General features: G+C 49.6%; 1 protein-coding gene across 8 annotated transcripts in view; it reads right to left on the bottom strand.

The window, feature by feature from the left end:
- The window catches only part of PXYLP1 (2-phosphoxylose phosphatase 1), a 69031-nt gene extending 54407 nt beyond the window's left edge, over positions 1-14624 (bottom strand). For 4 of the 8 annotated variants that reach the window (XM_082624182.1, XM_082624180.1, XM_082624185.1 and 1 more), the window contains exons 1-3: positions 14551-14624; positions 13932-14077; positions 13087-13331 (exon numbers count right to left, since the gene is read on the bottom strand). The gene's annotated coding sequence lies outside the window, so the exon portion shown is untranslated. Of the gene's footprint in view, positions 1-8; positions 102-2220; positions 2367-13086; positions 13332-13931; positions 14078-14550 lie in introns of those variants that run through there. The other 4 variants (XM_082624181.1, XM_082624186.1, XM_082624187.1 and 1 more) reach the window with 4 other exon arrangements.
- Between the last annotated feature and the right edge of the window lie 7024 nt (positions 14625-21648).

The following is a 21648-nucleotide window of genomic DNA, read 5'->3' as shown; positions in this document are numbered from 1 at the left end:
TGGCTTACATTTCTTTAAGCAGGTGGTGGGATCTTAGAAGATTTCTTTTCTCCTCAGTAATTTTCTGCATTTTCCAAATTTTCTTAAGTAGACATGTCTTACTTTTAAAATCAGAAAAGAAAGCAAGCTGTAAAATTTATTTACCATGTAGTTAAGCAAGAAGTCACCAGGTGGGTACAGGATAAATTATAAAGAGACCAGTGGTTCTGAAAGAGTACCCCCTTTGAAAACACAATGCAACATGGAACTTGATGTGTTACAAAGATAAAGGCAGAGTATGCTAGGAGGGGCCTCATGCCCCACTCAGCGGAAGCCCCATCACACTGCAGACTTCGGGGTTCTGGGAACACCATTAGGAAATGCACTGTACAAACAGACTGGGGCTGCAGGGGGATGGCGGTGGCTCGTGCTAGAATGGCCAGAGAGGGCTTCGGGGAAGCGGCAGAAACTGTGTTAAAACTCAAAGGGCGAGGAGGACATCAGCGGGCGCGCCTGATGTGAGCAGGCGTTTGCAGGAGGGTGAAGGCTGTGGGCGGCGGTACAGACCCGGTGGCGGGGCAGCCAAGTCCTCCCTGAGCTGTCGACTGAGGACAGGCTCTACGCAGCGACTCATCCATGAACAGGTGGAGAACGGCTGGGACCAGACTAGGTTCCCGTAGGAGAAGGGAGCCACGGGAGGTTCCCGAACGCATCCATCTGCTGATGGGTACACTCCTGCATATTCACCCTACCCTCGAGTTACAACGCACTGGCAGAAAGAAGACAGAACACCTCCTGGGCCACTCAACTCAAGGTTTTGTCACGGTTGTGCTGCACTCGGTCAGCGCTATCCTAGAAGTCATCCGTATTCCAAGGGCAACAGGGCTGGGAACCCCAAGCCGCAGCTCATGATACCTCCCCTGGGATTGAGATCCAGGCTGTGGCACCTCAGGCAAGTTGCCTTACCTCTCTGAGCTGCAGATTCCTCACCTGTAAATGGTGATTCAATTATTTATCCAACAAATAGGTACTGAGCATCTGCTATGTGCCAAGTACAGTCATAGAAACTGGGGATGAGTAGTGACCAAATCAGTCCAAACTCCTACCCGCGTGAAGCTTACATTCTAGGGGAATGTAAAATTCCCCATTCCTGGGTTTGTGGAAGGGATTAGATATTTCCTGGAAAGCACTTAGGGTATTAATGATTCTTCATCGAATTCCAATGTGTGTGGGGTTTTCTTCCCCACAGCACCAAGCATTTCTCCAACACCAGCTGGTTGTTCACCCCACCCCCCAAGGTGCACCCTGAGGAGACTCAGAATGAGAAAGCACAAGATACCAGCCCTTGATAGCTGAGGTGCGTATCAAAGGAATGATTTCAATAAGCCCTGACTTTTGCATCTTCCCATACGTAGAAAAGCGCTAAATTCTTTAACTTGAGATACCTGGTTTTCTTTAATTAACAGTAATCTTTTGATGTTCTGACTGCGTGATCTTTGTAGCAAAACTTCCTATATATCCTGGCTCCTCCCTTACCTCTGCAGAAGCAGTCTCTCAGAGCATCTGAGATGCTGTGTCCTGGGCTTAAGTCCTCAGCTTTGTCTGCCAAATAAAACATAATTCTCAAATTTTAGGTTATGCATTTTTTTCAGTCGAGAAACTCAACTCTGACACCATCTACCTGGAAAAAGCCTCGGATCTCACAAGTTATGGGCTTAATCCCACAAGACTGTCCCCTTACCACTTCAGATGCCAACTGCAAATCCAGGTTGTCACCTGTGCTTCTAACTGGCTATAGATTGAAGGTTCCAATGACCCACCTCCCTTTGGGTTCAATTAATTTGCTAGAGAGGCTCACAGAACTCAGAGAAACAACTTACTTACTAGATTACCGGTGTATTACAAAAGGATCTGACTCAGGGGCTTCCCTGGTGGCGCAGTGGTTGAGAGTCCGCCTGCCAATGCAGGGGACACGGGTTTGTGCCCCGGTCCGGGAAGATCCCACATGCCGCAGAGCGGCTGGGCCCGTAAGCCATGCCGCTGAGCCTGCGCGTCCGGAGCCTGTGCTCCGCAACGGGAGAGGCCACAACAGTGAGAGGCCCACGTACCACAAAAAAAAAAAAAAGGATCTGACTCAGGGGCAGCCAGATGGAAGAGATGCACATGGCAAGGTATGTGGGAAAGGTGTTATAGCTTTCCCACTCTCTCCCACTCTCCCTACATCTCCATGCGTTCACCAACCTGGAGGCTCTCCAATCTGTGTCCTTTGGGTTTTTATGGAGGCATCATTGGGGGAGGAGATAGATGGGCCCCAGCTGAGCAGCTGGAATTTGTCTCTTGAGGACAGATACTTCAAGATAAAGATAATTCTCTGCAGGAGCTGATCCCTGCTTGGGTGAAAAAGGAGGCCTCGTATTTCTCATTCCTGGGGTCAAGGAGATCTCCCAAACTACATGTGCACAGAAAGGTTGCCCAGGGGTCAGGGAAGGGAGGAGGTGCCAGCCCATAATATGTCCTGCCAGCCTCCCAGAAACCCTCACACTGGAATCCATCTTGGCTAAAAGATGCGCACGCACATTGGGCAGGGCCCTGAATCAGATCAGATATGGACAACTAGCAAGATGATTGGCCTGGGTAAACCTGGAAAAAGGCCCCATATAAGCCATTTACGTCACCCGAAAAGGGCAACTCTCCCTCTGAGTCCACCCGTGTGTCCTTTTCACATGTACTCTGCTTCTAATAAACACTTTAGCTGCTTTACAATCTCCATCGCTTTCCAAATTTTTTTTTCAAAGAAGACAAGAACCGAGATCATCATTACGTAGGCATAACTGATTAAGTCATTGACCAATGGCAACTGATTTCAACTTCCAGCCCCCAACCCCTGCCCAGAGGTCAGGGGTGGGACTGAAAGTTCCAATCCTCTAATCACAAGGTTGGTTCTCCTGGCAACCAGCCCCCATAGGTTCTGAGGGCTTTCCAAAAGTCACCCTATTAACATAATAAAAGACACCTTTCTGGTCTCCTCTAGGAAATATCAAGAGTTGTAGGAGCTCTGTGCCAGAAACAGTGACAAAGAACAAATATATATTTCTTATTATAAATCACAGCATCACAGGTTGTAATGATCCTCCTTCTCCTCATTTTATTATTATGCACGTTCCCTACAGCACTTGGCTCCAAAAAGGTACCCAATAAACACCATAGGACTGGCCTGCAGATTGAGATCCCTCTATCTGGAAACAAAGTGCCCTTCACTCAGCCCTGAGCTCAGACTAGCATGAAGCTTCCTCTCTCTGCACTCCGCACCACACCCCCAGCACTGACAATTCCACCTTAATAAACAGGGCTGGGAAGGGAGAATGAAAGAAACCACGCTTGAGCCCATTCTTCGCAGAAAAGGCAGCTGATGACTCTTCCAAACCCTGGCTCACCCCTCATTTCCTTGGGGAGATGAGCAAAACTTTGCAGGCTGGTGAGAGCTGGTCCCTTCTCAGGCAGTGCTGACCACAGTCCTCACCTGGACACGAACCATGGATGGACTGCCATGTGGAGATGCCTCAGCCCCTCCGATCAGGCCGGCCCAGGGCAAGGCCAGTCCTCACTTGGTGGATTTCAGCATTAAACGTTCATTTCAATGAGCTCATAGGTGGGGAATCGGCACAGCCAGTACCTATTCATTCTGAGCCAAGTGGCCAGAAGTTTTGGTATGAGTTGAAAGGAGAAAAAAAAAAATTGTAAGCCAACTTTAGGACGTTATCTTTGGGGCTCCAAGAATGAGCTCCACCAAAAACCTAGCTGGCGCATATCTTGAAAGTTTCCAGCTTTCCTCACCAACTACATGCTGATGTTCTGATGCCAGCGTCTATTTTTATAGCCTGCGTAATGCAAAGGACCAGACGGGAGTTGGAGACAGAGGGACAGGGCACGAGAGGCAACGGCACAAGCAACGGGACCCACATCCTACTCGGACTCCAACAGCAAACCCTTCCGAGCAGAGTCTAGGACAGCAGCCAAGCCCACCCTCCTCTGCAGCTTTATCCCCCATTACAGCCCAGACCTCGAGCTCCCTTGGAGCCGGCTGGGACTTTATCTGCCTTGTCCACTGCTCTAACCCCAGGGCCTGGAGCACAGGAGTGCGTAATGAGTGAACGACGCACGTCCCAGTGCGTCAACTCCAGCGCACTGCACTCCTCACGGTTCCCCCCAACCCCAAGAGCCCCTTCCGCTAACTCAGTGTCTGTGCCATTTCACTCTCTCGGCCCAGATGCCTTCTTGACCTTTGTTAACTCTCGCTCATCCTTAAACTCAGCTCAAATCCCACCTCTCCCCAGAAGCCTTCTCTGAACCCAAGGCTGGGTGAGGTCCCCACACGCTGGGCAACCACAGCCCTCCCACAATACACAACGCCACAGGCTTGTGTCAGCTTCCTTGCCTACCTCCCCCCAGGGCTCGGTGGATGCGGAGCTGAGAAAGCAGCAGGTACTCATTAGATGTGTGTGGGAAGAAGGAAGGGACGAGGGAAGAAAGGACACCAAGAAGGATGCTGTGGATGGAGAAGCAGCTGTCACTGAAACCTACAGCAAACTGAACGAGAACAAAGCACTGACACCCAATAGATCAATGAACCATTGACCAACAAGGTATCCGAGAAAAGACAGCAGCAAGTGGTAGGAAAATACTTCTCAGTGGGTGTAAGTGGGAAGCTGAGGTCACTCTGCTGTGGCCTCTCCTCCTCTCTGGAGGGGGGCTGGGTGGGGGATGGAGAGGAGGAGAAACGTTGGGAGGCCGGGTGAGTGGGGGCACTCGGAAGGCTCATGAGCAAGCGGTTCTCACGGGCTCGAGTTCTCAGAGGCTCCTCTGGTCTTGAGGAGGCTGAAGGCCATGTCTTCTGGGGTCACCTCCAACTGCTGAAGGGAATCCACTAGGACTCACTCCCTCAAAGCTGTTAAGAACATGGCCTGAGTCAAGACAGAGGGATGATGAGGACTTTCCATTGTCCTGTTAGTCCGGGTCCCAAAGATGGGAACAGAGGCCAGGATTTAAGACAGATGATCTGGGAATAGAGACTATTTTTGGCTGGAGCTTTCTTAGCACAGCATTTCTTTCCAAGACAGACACCTCCAGTTGCCCCTCACTATTCATTCCTTCCTTGCCAACAGAATCTTGATTTGGTGGGGGGCGGGGGAGGGAAAGTGTGGCAGAGATGGCCGGCTCACCATGAGACCCATCTCTGCTTCCTCCTAGGCACAGGGCTGGACCACATTTCCCAGCCTCCCTTGCAGGAGGTGTGGTCATCTGACAGAGCCCTGGCCAATGGAATGTCAGTGGAAGTAATTCTCCATCTGCAAGTCTGGCCCATAAAATCTTCCCATCCTCCATCCTCCACGTTCCTTCCTCTTCCACTGATGGATGCAAAGGAGCATGGCAGCCTTAAGAGCCTGGGTCCCTGAATGACCTTTTGGAAAAGAGTCCCTACCTCCCTAATCAGGAACAGCCATTTTGGACTTTGTGTGAGCAAAAAGTAAATGTCCATCATATTTGAGTCATTAAATGTACTGCTGACCCTTGAACAACATGGGTCCACTTATAGGCAAATCTTTTTCAATAGTAAATACAGTACGACATGATCTGAGGCTGGCTGAACTCGCAGATGCGGAACTGTGGATATGGAGGACCAACTATAAAGTTACCTGCAGATTTTTTATTTGGGGGTTGGGGGAGGTCAGTGCCCCAAACCCATGTGTTGTTGAAGGGTCAACTGTATTCGGTTTGTTTGTTTCCCTAACTCTTCTAAGCAGCAATGTGCCCTGCTAAACACTCACATGGCCATTTTAACTGGGAGTGACCGTGTGACACAGTTCTGGCCATGGCATGTCAGAGGAGGTCTGCTGGATGTTTTGGGGAAGATGTCTGCTTTCCTAATAAAAGGTACCATGTGGCTGGTGTCTCCTTCCTGCAGCAGCCATTTTGCCATCATGAAGAAAAGGCCAAGAAAATAACAGAGTGTCAGTCCAGACAGACATCAGCTGTTGAAACCAATGCCAGCAACCACCTACCTTCAAACATCTTGTTACATGAGAAAAATAAACCATTATCTACTTAAGCCACCAAGGTAGGGTTTTCTGTTACTTTGCAGCCAAACACAATCCAAACTGCTTTGCAACCATTCATTCATTCATTCACCCAACCTTTATTGAGGCCTATTTCATGCCAGTTCTTGGGCTAAGGATGAAGATTCAGGGGTGAGCTGGGTGTAGCCCCTGTCCTCCAGAAGCTCCCAGTCAAGCTGGGGAGAAGGCCTCTGAGCAGACAATCTGCATGCAGTGGGAACGGATGCTGCAGTGACACACAGTGTCCTGGGGGTGGGGGCAGGGGGAGCACTGGGCAGTGGGTGTGCACTGAGGCAAGGAGTTCCCCACTCCGTTTCTGGCCCTGGGCACACACAGCAAACACCCCTCAAGCTAAAAAGGCAAGTAGCAAGAACGAGCTATGCTCAGCGGAGCCAGGCAACTGCAACTACTTACTGCATGTTGAGTCCCTAAACACAGTTAATTAATGCAACTGTTTCAAGATAATCAGCAGTCGTTAGAGCAAGATGCACAAGAGGAGAACATAAAAACTCATACGCCACTAACTTAGAAATGCTGGAAATTATGCGAACCGAGGATGAGGCAGGCTGGCTTAGATCCTCCTGCCTGTTGATATCAGGATCTCCTAAAATATACTCTCTTTCTCAAAGACAGAGTAATTATTCACCTTGAAGACAGAGCCAAAAGAATCAAACGTCTAAGCCATGACCTTCAACCATAAATGTCCAAGCTCCGATTCTCAGGTCTGTGCTTCCATTAAGAACTGTGATGGAGACAAACTGGTGACAGAAGTCAACCCCATCTGGGAAATCAAGAGGCAAGCAAACCAGAGAAGTTAGAGCAGCTAGGGAACAAACTGGAAACTAGAGAAAAGGTTTTCCTCCTTTTAACTCAATGCTGCCTACACACAGTTTTGTTTTTTTTTTTTTTTTTTTTTTAATGAATGGCATTACTTGCCATTTCTTTACTTTCCAAGAATGGGGAAAGTGTTTTAAGAAAAAAAGACAAAGCCTCATTGACTTCAGATTCCAGAAGTTTAAAAATGAATAAAATAAGCAGGCTCTCCAATAAGAGAACTGATGATCAGGTTTCCAGTCTGACGGCTGACTTCTGAGTACAAAGAACTCCAGTGTAGAGCAGCGGGTGTGCTAATCACGCAAGGCAGAGAAGCGCTCAAGTTCTGAGGCAGCCATCACAGGTTTCTCTAGTCCTCAGCCCGCCGCTGGGGGCCACCGCAGGATGGCAAGGGCTTAGCTGGGCAGGCTGCCGCACTGGAGTTTCTTTGTAGGACACATGGAGCAAGGAAGGGTGAGGTCTGAGGTGGAAGGACCTCCCTTTCCAGGACCTGTTCTTAAACCCAAGCCTATCAACAGTTTCCCAGAGACCTTCCGATGAAGAAGATTCCAGCTATGGCAGACACAGGACACATGATAGTGTTAAAGAGAAAACCACAGGCCCAAAATGGCATCACTGTGTTAAAACCCATGATACCAAACCTAGTTTTATGACCTAACCTAATTGCAGCTTCAGCCTTCCCCAGAAATGTAATCTTAATTGGCCAGTCTGGAATTTTCTGGCCAGCACCAATGAAATAATCTGTCGCATGGGTCCCCTCTATCCCCCCGCATCCCCCAAAGGAAGTAGAGGTAAATGACATGATAGACCCTTGCCCCTCACCCAGAAGGTGACCTGGCCTGAAGCGACCCTTGACTTTCTTTTACTAATAACCTCCTTGCCCCTCTTTATAAAAACCTTCTATTTTGTGCAGCCCCTCAGAGGGGGCTTCTATTAACTAGATGGGATGCTGTCCAATTCACAACTCATTGAATAAAGCCAATTAGATCTTCACATTTCCTCGGTTGAATTTTGTGTGTGAGCAGTAGTCTGGCCTCTGTCTCAGGTTAGTCCCCTACCCGCCCTCAGGAGCAGCTGTGCCATTCCTCACTCAGAGAACTGGGTCTCTGATAGAACCGTGGGCTTCTGGGGCTGCTAGAGAGCCAGCCCAGAACAGTGGTCAGGGCATCTGGTGCTGTCGACGAGGACCAAGAATAGCGCTGGCAAACCAGGTGAGTAAACACTGGGTTTACAGTCTCTTATCACGCTTCCCACTAACAACCTGAGGCCAAGAGTGATAGTTAAAACGTGAACAACCAGCATGTGTCAGACACAGACCAGTCAAATGAGTGCCTGTCTTCAACAGCTGGCAAGGCCACGTCACCACTGTGTACCAGCTGAAGATCATCCACTGGCCCCCTGCCACCACCCCCAGTCACGGTGCACCCTTCATAGGCTACACCCTAGCCTCTCATGGCCATAAAAGGTTGCCTGGAGCCAGGTGAGTGCCGGGGAAATGCCTGCGCTATTATTCCTGTCCGTCACTGTGAACTTAAGTGTGATATTCTCCGTTCCAATGAGGAGAGAGGCTATGTGTATCTTACCCGTCATCCTATACCCACCATCTCAGTGCAGTCGGTTGGTACCAAAAATGTTTTTTGGATGAATATGTTAAGGAATGAATGAATAGTGAAAAAAAACAAAAACAAACAAACAAAAAACAGCTACCATTCAAGCACGCACTATGTGTTCTAAGTCCTTGGCATGCACTATCTCATTTCAGCTTCACAACAATACCATGAAGTAGGTATTATTATCATCACCTCCATTTCACAAAAGAGAAGAAACCAAGGCATAGAGAGGTTAAGTAACTTGTCCAAGGGTACAAGTTTAATAATGATAAATCCAGGATTTAAAGCCAATCTGGCTTCAGAGCCTACACGCTGAACCACTGCACTGTGCTGAGGACACAATCACAGGAACTTTTGTATTCGGAAGTCATCAAAAGAGAACCTCTACACAACATTGTAAATCAGCTATACTTTGATTAAAAAAAAATTAAAATAAAAAGAGAGAACCTCTGACATCCACGAACCCTGAAAAATCCTTCCAGACAGTTTCTGATGGCGCTAAGCATACACTGTTTTTGTTTGTTTGACTTACAGAACATTGTATAGATGTTCTGTAATTTTCCAATAACTATGTAACCACATTGAGTTATCAAGCAACTGTCGCAGGAAATCTACGTACGTAGTATTTCTCCAATCAAGAGATCTGAATTCTAGGGGAACTCTTATAAATACTCTGTGGTCCAATGTCCCCATCTCTAAGAAGATCCCACACTTGCTAGAAGGATTGAACAAGATCATGGAGATAGTTGCCTATTTAAATGGTAAGCTACTACATAAGCATAATATATGATCATAATAATTAATATATTTCAATAAAATGACAGACCAGAATTTCTATTACTTATCAATCTATACTTGTCAAAATTCTGTACTTGCGTATACTTCTACCGTAGTCCTATTTATATCTCTCCACATTTCAGTAACAATGTTTAAAGCTTAATTTATTTCTGTAAGACTGTGTCCCTCTGTTATCACTTCTGAGTTTCCAGACATTTCTACATTCTCTACCTTAATCCAACTGCTCCTTTCATTTTAGAAGCATAAAGAGTTAACAAGGCAGTACATGTCTTATTCTAACTTCAAATTCTCCTATATTAGCAGCCAACACAATTAGCAAACAGAGCTTCATTTGAGCTTTATAATTAAAAAGCTCAAAATGATACTGCTCTATCTCTGAAGGCCTGAAGTTTGGTGTTAGATCCAAGAATGAGGTGGGTCTAGGAAAGTAAGCTGTGGTTTCTGTTAGCTGGCAAGACACATGTCTCCGTGTAATTGAGGGGTAGTTCAAAGACTATTCCAACTATTTGTAAATTGGGTGTAAATGATGAGTCTGACCACAAACACGAGTGGAGGGGAGAGGAGAGGGCAGGCGGTGTCAGAACCCGGTGCAAGAATTTTCATCTTAGTCTGTTCTTTAAAGCTCTGGTTTCTATGCTGTTGACGGTGGCGCTCTCTAAGGAAGTCGGTTATACACAGAGACAGAGAGACTGGTAAGCAGATGACCAAAGGATGCCTCATAATACAGAAACATGAACACATACGTTGGGGAAGTGACTACGCAAATACACGCAGAATTTGCAAGTTCCTAAGTTGCTACCACTAGATATTTGAGTTGCCCAACCTCTCCACCCTAGTACCAGCACGGAGGTGGCTCGATCAATGTGTGCAGCGCAGGAGGATGGCGCTGAGGGAGGAGGGGGGAGGGAGGGAGGGACCAGAACGCAGGGATGAATCCCAGATACCCCTTGCGGAGGAGAGGATATGGGTGAAGGCTGCCTCCTGGCTGCAGGAACCACATAACTAGGCTCCTCCAAGTCCTTTCTCAATGCTTTTTTTTTCTTAATCAATTTTATTTATTTACTTATTTACTTTTGGCTGTGTCGGGTCTTCGCTGCTGCGCGCGGGCTTTCTCTAGTTGCGGTGAGCAGGGGCTACTCTTCACTGCAGTGTGTGGGCTTCTCATTGCGGTGGCTTCTCTTGTGGAGCACGGGCTCTAGAGCAGGTGGGCTTCAGTAGTTGTGGCACGAGGGCTCAGTAGTTGTGGCTCATGGGCTCTAGAGCGCAGTCTCAGTAGTTGTGGCGCACGGGCTCAGTAGTTGTGGCTCGCAGGCTCTAGAGCACAGGCTCAGTAGCTGTGGCGCACAGGATTAGTTGCTCCGCAGCATGTGGGATCTTCCCGGAACAGGGCTCGAACTCGTGTCCCCTGCATTGGCAGGAGGATTCTTAACTACTGCGCCACCAGGGAAGCCCTCAATGCCTTTTTAATCATTAACATCCTCCATGCTCCTGCAATGTCTCCTGTCTTCATTACTGATAGCCCTGTTTCTTTTCCAAAGCCAGTGGCCTCCCTAACCAAGGCCCGAGAAGATTCAGAGCACCCTCCTGGTTCTAGGGATGAAGGCTACTTACTCTCCTGGAGTCTGCGGCTCAGTTAGGCCACCCTGGCCCTCCTGCCTTTTGGACTCAGAGCAGACCTACAGGTCATTCCCGGTTCACGGGTGCCGCCTCATGGCTGCCTTGCAGGATCTCCAGGTTGAGGGGCCTTAGCAGGCCCTACTCCATCCGCAAGGCTGCCCAGCAGGCTCAAGAAGAGTCTGCGGGAGGCTGCTTCTGCCAACAGGCCCACCATCCTACCAGAAGGCAGCTGTTGCCTCTTCTCCACCCCCTAAGTGCAGGGGCACAGACCCTCCCAGCCGCCAGCTCTTTTGGCCACCCGCCTGAACGCTCCCCTCAGCATCTCAGGTGTGAGCTGCCTCCCCCAGGCCAGACCTCAGACCAATGGCATCACTCAAGCCACCTTTTCCAAAGGGGCACAGCCCTCATCCAAACCTTCAAATGGCTCAGTGCTCTCCCACGTCACTGTGTCCAGCCCTCACCTGGCTTTCAAGGCTTTCTAGGAAGCAGAACAGTGGGCCCAGCACACCTTATTCCAGGTAACTGTGGGCCGTTTTTCCTATCACAGTGACTTTCCTCCGAATGGCAACCCCTCCACCTGAATGTGGGCCCACGTCCTCATCCACCAACCCAGAGCCTCGTCCCAAGGCTGAAGTCTACCTCTGTGAGTTTGCAGGACCTTTGGCTATTCTGCTACCCTTTTTCCTACCCCCTCCATAGAGCAAGTTCTCTCTCTCTCTTCCTCTCTCCCTCCCCTGCCCTTCTCTCTCACTCACAAACTGCAGGCATTAATTAAATGTCTTCTAGAGAACAGATTTTCACCAGCTGCAGTTATCCTGGGTATGAGCCAGACCTGGAGACACAGACAGTCCAGGCGAGGAAGATAAGCCCATGACAGCTGTGAACCTGTGGGCAGTGCAGGTTCCCACATCAAAGTGACATTCTGAATTCCAGCCCTTTCCATACTCCTGAAAAAAGAGGTCACAGGTTGCTCCCACCCCTTTAGCCTCTGGCCGTTCTCTCCAGAGCTGGCCTTTGACAGAGGCCAAAGAGCTAGACTTTGATATACCTGCCAGTGGGTCACGGCCACCTCCCACAGACAGAAACACCTTCCCCAAACACCAGCCTCCCTCCCCCGCAATAGCACAGCAAATCAGATTGCCCGAAAAGTCCAAGAAGAGGCGCTCCCAGCTCTCCCTGGTGTGGGCAGCATCCACTGGAGTGAAGATGCTCTGGTCTGAAGCAGCCAGCAGGGCTCCGCAAGTGGCTTCCCCCACCATGCGCGGGGATGAGGGATGCTGAAGCGGGCTGTGGCCACAGCTCAGGGCCCTAGAGGCTAAGCTGTGGAGGATGCACCCCTCAGCAGGAAGCCTTAGCTGCCCACAGTGCCCCTCACCCCCTCATCCCAGCTGTGGCATGAGGACAACTGCTTTGCTTCATGGAAATTCTGGAGTGCCCCCTGAGGTTAGAGACCCAGCTGTCGAAGCCTGACCCATAAATTGCGCTCTCTGCCCCAAATACACACAGAAATGAATGTCTCTGTTGAGATAAGATATTTCTTTAAAATCTGATAAATCGAAGGATAATGTTTTGGAAACAGTGCAGCACAATGGAAAACCATGGGTAATGGACTCAGCCTGGATTCAGGAAAGACACCCACTTCTTTACTAGACCAACACTGAGTACCTGTCACTTAAAGGGTGCCAGGCTGGGTTCTGGGGCCACAAAGATGGTTCCACCCCACCTCTGAAGGTGATCCTGGGCAGTGGGGCATCTGACATTCAACAACTCATCACACAGCAACCTGGCGAGGGTTGAGGGGATACCCACAGGAGTGTGTAGGCACTCAGAGGGAGCCTACCCAGCCCCAGTGTGACCTTGGGCTAATTACTAATTCACTACTCAACAGTGAACGAATATCGAGCTGATTACTCTTCGAGCCAATCACTAAAAAGAAAGAGTTGCAGAGCAGTTCCACAAATGCTCCAAATGCAGTGCTCCAAAGGTCAGGTGGCCCATCTAGGCCCTGGTGCCCAAAAGTAGCCTCCCAAGCATCATCAGTGAGGGTGGGCTGGCCAGGAGCTAATCTGTAGAAGAGACATAACTCCTACGAGCCCTTTCTCTAAAATAGGCAATTAACTTAATCCAAGACTTACTGAAAGCGAGGAGAAGGGATGCGGCAGGTTCATGCACTGGCTTTCCGGCTGTCACCCTGCATCTTCTCCTCTCTCCAGGGAACACGAGGCTTTTCAAACCACCTGCTTTAGACCCTCTTCGCACAGATGTCCAGACGGGGCACCTCGGAGGAGGAGTTGTTGCCAAGCTCCGGCCGCAGTCACGTCACATCTGTGAGGCTGGCTGGGCACTGCCTGCTCCACACTCGGGTTCACCCGCGGGCCTTCTGCAAACAGCAACAGATGTCCCCAAGTTGTGGAGCCTTCTTGAGGCTCCCTTGGCCGTCCACCCCACACCTGTCCATTCGCACGCGATCTGATTCCATATCTCTCCTGATTATACTTTTCGAATGCTTAAAGCATCCTTGTGTTCCCACGAAGGCACTGGCCACCCAGGCGAGGATGTCCTCCCTCCCCACGCAACGCCCCGCCGAAGCGGGAAAATATGGCTCCACATCCTCGGGCACTGCTAATCCTTTAACCACCCACACTTACACCTTGAAAGACCGCTGCAGCCGCCAAGAAGGCCACCAGCTCGAAGCACAACCAATTTCGTGTGTGTAACAAAGCCGGCTTCTTTAAAAGACTGCGACCTAAGCAATTTCACGAGCAAAAACAATGCCGGGGGGTGTAAACCACGCAGTCCTAACCTGAGCATCCCGGAATGTGAACCTGCGCATCCCGGAATGTGAATCTGCGCACGCAACGGCCCCCTCCGCTGGACCCCAGGACTCCCGGGGGCGCCGGGCGCAGGTAGCTGCCGACAGGAGCCGGCCCCACCCCCGAGGAAGACGGCAAAGAACTTGCCGTCACCGCAGCCTCCTTACCTGGAGACCAGCTGGCTCGCCACTGCCGGGGAAGGGGGACCCTGCGAGCTCCAGTTCCGGCAGGAATCAGGCGGCAGGAGTGCGGGGGCCGGGCAGGAGCGGGCTGGAGGGGCGGGACCGCGGATGGAGGCAGGCGAGGTGCGGGGCTGGAGGTGGAGAAGGAAGACGCAGCGCGGATGAAGGGAGGCACCCACCGGAGGCTGCGGGGCAAAGGCCTGGGCAAAGGGCGGCGGAATCCTAGGCCGGGTTAGGGGGCGCTGGGCTAGGAGAGGGGGCGGTGGATGAGAAGGCGGGGACTGGGATCCGGGCGCGTGGGCGTCGGGGGGGTGGCTCGGGGAGTGGAAGCGAGTTCGCGGGCTGGGGGGTTTGGGGAAGGGGCGGGGACAGAGGAGGGAGCTGAGTAACGGGGTTCAGACCCGGAGCTCGCAAGCGCGGCCCCGACCCCCCACCCCTCTCCCACCGGAGTCACTGCCCGGTCGTCCCGGCCTTGGCGCGTCCAGAGGACCCCTTCGGTCTCCGAGACCGGCACCCCGGGACACCCGCCCGCCTCGAGCCTCCGCGGGAGGCTCCGCTCAGCCTCAAAGGCAACCACCTCGACCGCGGCCCGCGCCGCGCTCACCGCCCATGGTCCCGGCCCGGCCCCAGCTCCGCCACAGCGCGCCCGGCTCGGCGCTCGCCGCCCGCTCTGCCCGGCGCAGGGGGAGGCGAGGGCGGCGCGCAGCGACTTCGGGGCAGCGCGACGGCCCGCAGCGCCCCCTAGTGGCTTCGCCGCCCTCGAGCTCCGCCCCGGAGGCGGCGATGCGGTGCGGCCCGGGCTGCCGGAAGGGAGCAGAAGGTGCTGCGGAGAGGACACTGATTGGAGGAGGTCAAACACAGGCCCCAGAGACGGGCCAGTCTTCAGAGATCCCAGCGTGCGAAAGTCACGGGCACGGGCACCCTGAGTGCGCGGGGACGGCGGCCACCTGAGCGCACGGCCTCTGCGCGCGTAACAACGCGGGACTCGGGATCAGGGATGCGTGGACGCACGCCTAGGCCGGGTACACAGACACGGCCCGGAGCCCTAGTGTGGGTGCCTGTGGACCGTGTGCCTGACCCGGCGCCACCCGGGGGCCGCTGCTGAGCTGGACGCGCGTGTTTGGGGTCCACCATTGCCGGTGACTGATCCAAACTGTCACGATTCTCGCCACCTCGCCCCCTCCCCCCCCCAGGCTACTCCACGTTTCCTTTCCGGCTCCCACCACATCCGGCCCTGTGTGTCAACTCTAGAGCTTCACGCTGCTGTCTCTGGGTGGCCTGCAGGCGCCCCGGCGAGGTCCCGGTCCGGGCAGCGTCTCTCCCCACCCCTTCCCCGTCCCGTGGTTCTCAGTGTTCTCGGAGCTACTGGAGAGCCACAGAGCACCTGACTGATGTCTGTAACTCCCTGTTAAGACACCGGAGAGACGTGCAGTTGAACTTGATATGATACCGTATTGGGGGTCATTTCTTTCAAATGTTGGGTCCCAGCTGGTGGTGATTCCTACCTGATTTCTCTGCGCGAGATGATCTGACCAACTGCGACTGTCAGAGAGGACTTTGGCGTCAGTTCAAGATCTGCAGTGACCCCTCCGTGCTCTAGAGCAACTGGTCTTGCGGAAAATAGGCTCCTAAGTATATTTACTATTGACCTCCCGGGCGCACTTTCTGGAGGAGTTTCTCACTTGGCCTCTGCTTTCAGTCCTGTATTGATGGCTCCCAAATCCACACTCGACACGGAGATACTTCACCCATATTTCTACCTACTCTCTGGGTTTCTGCTTAGAACTTTCCATCTCAGTTCAGCGCTCCCAGCACCACATTCTATCTCTTGCCAGCTCCCAGTTGCATCTGCTCTATGGTCTCACCATTTACGCAGCCCCCTGGTTTGCCTTTCTCAGCTGAAGGCTCAATGTCCAGGGAGGCTTTGCTTCTAAATCCTGATAACCTGCTTTTCTCACCCCATTTCTGGGATGCCACGCTGTGCTCAGCTCCTTCCTGCCCTGACCACTGACACAACCCCTTCCCAGTCGTGAACCGCACCTCCCAGCACAAAATCCTTTCACTGTCCACCTTAGCATCGCCCCAGACTCTCCCACCTGTTTCTCAGTCCACCCCACCCCCACCCCCACCCAGCACCTCTCCTCCTTCCCTCCACGATCCTGCTGACTGAGTCTCACTAATTCCAGGCTCTACCCTTCCCAGGTACTGCCTCCCTCTTCCCTACACGAGTTAGGGCACTGCCTGCTCTAAATGACAGGCAACCCAACTCACACTCGCTTAAACAAAAAGGAACTGATGGACTCACGTCAATTAAAAGCTCAGGGCACTGTCTGCTTCAGGCCCTGGAAACCAAAGCCTTCAAGGACCCTCCATCTCCCACCTTTGCTTCCTTCCATGTGAGCTATACTCTCAGGCTCCATGCGAGACCCCAGCAGATCCAGGCTCACAACCTGGCAGCAACAAGTCCAGCAGAAAAACGGCTTCTGTTTGCCCACCATTTCCGCAAGCCTGTGTCCCGACTCTGCTTGGCACGACTGGGTCACCTGTCCATCCTGTTCTCCCAGCCACTGTGACCCCTCCCTCTCTGCTACTTTCTCATCCCCCACAGGGAACAAGTGCCTGCTCCTGGATCCCTTCTCTGTCACAGTGGGACTGGAGGTAACACGGGACACCATTGCTAACCATTTACTCACAAAATATACCACAATACGCTTCACCTAGCTGCAGCCCTCCTGTGTTGGCACGGAGTGTTTTGTTCCAAACAAGAAGTGGGGCACAGGCCCTCTCTGTTTACAACTTCCTCCTCAGCCTATCTGGGATTTCTGTCTTTGTGTCATACCCCCTCCATAAGTCAAGACTTGGTACGGAAGTGGCCTCAGGCCCCTCGGGGAACCAGACGTCATATTCGTCCTAAACTCACCCTCTCAATCTCTTTCCTCACTTTCCCTATTCTCTGATGGCTTAATCCCCCCTTCCATTCTGAAGGAGGTGTCCTCTCCCTCCTCCCTGTGGATTTTGGGTTCCAAAATCCCGTCCCTGCCCCTGGGGCAGTAACACTTCTTGGCTGAAACTTAAAGGAGGAAGGGGCTACGGGAAAGAAAAAGATTTCCACAGGGAAAATATATATTGGGCAGCATCTCAAAACCATTCCCCCCATTAAACCTCTTTCCTCTGTTGTTGTTGAGGTAAGATGGGGCCTGAAGCAGCTGGTGGCCTTCTGGCCAGCACCAGGGGATGCCGTACCAAAGCCCACACAGAGGAAAACAGAGTCGAGAGACAGGCAGCTTTCTGTTGCTCCTAAAACCAGGACCTGGATTTTTCAAGTACCTGTCCAGTAAATCCCTGCTTTTCCCCAAGCAAACTGGAATTGGTTTTACTATCACTTGCAACCAAGAGTCCTGAGTAGCACGAACCCATAGCACAGCTCCTGGCACATTGGTCCCTGCAAAAGAGTAACTATCAGCATCATTGTTCATCGGATACAGGAGCAAGCTATGCCCATTGATGACCATAAAACAGAGTAGAAAGAAAAAAGTGCAGTGCCATTTGTTCAAAACCTTCGTCTCCCCTTCTATTCCCAGCCTTTGTCCTTCCCACACACGCATTTTGGCCCCCCAGGGAAACTCAAAATTTGTTGAAAGTCCAACGCTCCCATCTTATAAAAATAGTCCCAGACTCAGCCAAGTCATAAATATTCTGCCAGGCAGCACTTGCTGTTGTATTATGCAAGCAGTCCCTGCCTGAGCTGCTGGGAGCAGATGCCATCTTCAATTCAGTTTCAATCTGTTGAGCAAAAAGAAGCTGAACAAATATTTGTACAGCCTCCTTTGTCCTGCACTGTAGACTTAGAGAAACAATAGGCTACTGCTCCCACCCTGAAAGGGTTGACTGGGGGAAGACAGTAAGTCTCTGACAGAGTCTGAGGTAACTTAACAATACCAGGGAGCCCCCTAGGGGCCCAGGTGAAGTGGTTTATCAGCACCAGGTTCTAAGTTCCAAAGGTCTGTGCTGCCCACCACCCTGCCTTCCGACAGTTATACATCTGTACAAAACATTTCTTTTGTGACCACCACAATATCTAGATGACAAATATTATTCTTAAGTTCCATGTACCATGGGTTTTGTTTCTCTGATTATAAAAGTTCCCATTCATTGTGAAAACTTGGGAAAAGACTAAGTACACATAAAGATGAAAAATTTAATTATCTGCAATAAATTGGTGTCAAATAATATAGTAAACATCAAACTAAGATTTAAAGTGAGGAGACTAATCCATACATGTTTCCATTTCACCACTGGCCACCCCAGGGCCTCAGGGAGATAAATATCCTGCAAAAGGTTAGGGGTCAGTTCTTAGGTTCTTTCAAAAATCCTGCACTCTCCCTACCACACGTATACTTTTCAAAACTGCAATCCTGGCCTCCCAGCTCCAGGGTGGTCTGTGCTCTATTATTTATGTGTGCATGATTCATTGTACTTGCTACCAGCTGCAACCTCTTCTCCCCACCCCAGCAGGCTTAATATACAAACCCCTGCCCCTCCTAAGAGCAGCCAGGGAGCGCAAACTCATTTTACCATCTATCTGGGTGAAATCTAATTAGAAAGGCAAGTCTGGGAGAACAGAACACAAAATAACCACGTTAAATAAAAATAAGAGATGGCTTCAAACCTGACCTTGAGCCAAAAAACATCACAAAGAACTGGAGTAATCTGCTGATTCATAGATCTAAATATTTATTTTTGTCCTCTCACCTCTGAGCCCAACCAAAAGATGTTTCTAAGGAAAAAAGAAACAAACAAGCACTAGATGAACTCACACAAATCTTATTTAGAAATCATAAAAGGACAACAAGGATTTCGGCTGTCTATTTCATCTACAACAGTGCCCAAAGTGCTAAAAACAGACGTATAAAAATTGGATGCATGGATGAATGGGCCAGGAGCCCATCCCTCTCATTTTACAATTAGAAGCCAAGCAGAAAGGAGACAGGAGGAGAGTGGGAATCTGGTGGAGCTTTCTGCGATCTCATGGTCGCTTGGGAGACAAAAAATGGGAGGTCAGTGTCCATGAGAGAAGTGAGGTCAAGCTCACACTCCAGACTTCCTGTTAGGACCCAAAACAGAAAAGATGGAAGCTAGGAAACAGCCTTAGAATGCTGAAAGGAAGTCATTGCCAATGTAGAATTCTATGTTCAGAGAAAACGAGAGACAGAGGGTAATCAATTTGCCCCAAATCAATCACAGTAATGGAAAAGAATGTACATTCTGCTATTATTGGGTGGAGTGTCATACAGATGCAAATTAATTCAGTAGTGTTTTTCAACTCTTCCAGATCCTCACTAATTTTTTTTTCTATCAATTATTGAGTGAGAGACTTCCCTGGTGGTAAAGTGGTTAACAATCTGCCTGCCAATGCAGGGGATACGGGTTCGAGCTCCGGTCCGGGAAGATCCCACATGCTGTGGAGCAACTAAGCCCGTGCGCCACAACTACTGAGCCTCAGCTCTAGAGCCCGCGAGCCACAACTACTGAAGCCCGCGCACCTAGAGCCTGTGCTCCACAACAAGAGAAGCCACCGCAACGAGAAGCCCGCGCACCGCAACGAAGAGTAGCCCCCGCTCTCTGCAACTAGAGGAAGCCTGCACGCAGCAACGAAGACCCAATGCAGCCAAAAATAAAGTTAATTAATTAATTTAAAAAAATTATTGAGTGAGTAGTTGACATCTACTGTAATTACTATAACTAATTTATTTCTCCTTTCAGACCTATTAAGTTTTGCTTCATGTGTTTTTAAGCTTTTATTAGGTGCAGAAATGTTTTGGATTTTTATGTACACTTGATGAATTGCCTCTTTATCCCTTTAATATTCTTTGCTGTGAAATCTACTTTATCTGAGGTTAACATAGCCACTCTAATTTTGTTTTGGTTACTATGGTACATCCTTTTCCTTCCCTCTTCCCTTTAATCTATTTGTGTCTTTATATTTAAAGTAGTTTTTTGGTAAGTATCAAAAAGTTGTACATTGCTTTTTTATTCAATCCGACAATCTCTGCCTTTTATTTGAGGTGTTTAAACTATTTTTATTTAATGAACTTAATAATTTGGTTGGGTTTAGTGGTATCACTTTACTATTTGTTTTCTGTTTGTCCCATTTTATATTTTTTGCTTCTTTTTTTGAGTATTTTTTATTATTTCTTTTTACCTTCTCTGCTTATTTGTTATACCTCTTTGGTTTTTTATTTCCAATGGTTGTATTAGGGTTATAGTATACATTTTTAGCTTATCACAGTCATGCTGGTTTTGTTTTACCACTTGATGTACGGTATCAGAAACCTATTAAAATATACTAGGATTTCCCCCTCCTGCTCTTTGCAATATTGTTTTCATACATTTTACATCTACATTTGTTACAAACTCCATAATACATTGTTATCATTCTTGCTTTAAAACATCAACAATCTTTTAAGGTGATTTTTAAAATAAGAAAGAGTCATTTTATACTTACATACATATTCACCATTTCCAGCGCTCTCCATTTCTTTGTGTAGACCCACATATCCATCTAATATCCTTTCCTTTTGCCTAAAGGACTCTCTTTAACATTTCTTGTACTATATGTCTTATGGTGATAAATTCTTCCAGCTTTTCTATGTTTGAAAAATATCATGACTTCGCCTTTGTTTCTGAAAGATATTTTCTCTGGGTATAGAATCCTAGGTTGACAGTGTTTCTTTCAGTCCTTTAAAGATGATGCACCACTGTCTTCTGATTTGTATTGTTTCCGACAAGAATCTACTCTCATTCTTCTCTTTCCTCCTCTTTATGTAATGTGTCTTGTTTCCTCCTGCTTGCTTTTATAATTTTCACTCTATCACTGGTTCTAAGCAATTAGATGATGATTTGCTTTGATGTAGTTTTCCTTTCATCTCTCCTGCTTGGGGCTTAGTGAAAAACCTCTCCACCTGACTTTGATGAGGGCTCAAAAGAGTCCTTCCACTCGTTAGTTTCCCAAGAAACTAAAGCACTATTAGATCTAGCTGCTCCCTCGATACCCAGAGCACCCAGTATGTTCACATGCATCTTACAGGGAGCAAGGAGCTAGCTACACAGCCCTCACCCTCCCTCCTCTGCCCTTTCTCTCTATCCATCCTACCTGCCTCCAACACCCTATCCCACTCCCTTGGATCCTCCCTGGGTTGCAAAATGGTCCAAAGCAGAGAAGTTGAGTTGAACCATATCTGGGGTGGAGTGGAAAGCAGGCCTGGGACAACTGGGGTGCTCCCTGCTGTTCTGGAGAATGAAAGGGAGGATGGACCCAAGTCCCTTTGGAAGAGTGAGAGGCCAGCATAAGGGCAGTGTGGAGTGGTGGGCAAAGAATGGAGAGGTTGCAAGAAGCCTCCACTCCCCATTCATTCATTTATTGAGTGCCTAGGACATGCCCAGTACTGTGCTGGGGGCCTCGAAGACAACAGTGAATTGTCACTGCCAGAACAGCTTCCAAGGTGTGTCTGGGGAGACATCTGGCCAAACAATCAACAGATCGCAATGTGATCACTGTGGGTTCAGCAGGAAAAAATGTAATCCCATTTTATGTAAGGGATAAAAGTAATGGCTAGAGAGGTTAAAGGACATGCCTGGGTGACCCAGCATCTGGTGGTTGAGTCTGTATAAAATCAAGGCCCAGGGTAGGTTTCCCCAATGC

Source organism: Mesoplodon mirus (genome assembly GCF_964341445.2).
Source record: "Mesoplodon mirus genome assembly, chromosome: 6".
Taxonomy (NCBI): Eukaryota; Metazoa; Chordata; class Mammalia; order Artiodactyla; family Ziphiidae; genus Mesoplodon; species Mesoplodon mirus.
Note: the sequence above shows the minus strand (reverse complement) of the source record. Positions and strands in the feature narration are given on the sequence as shown.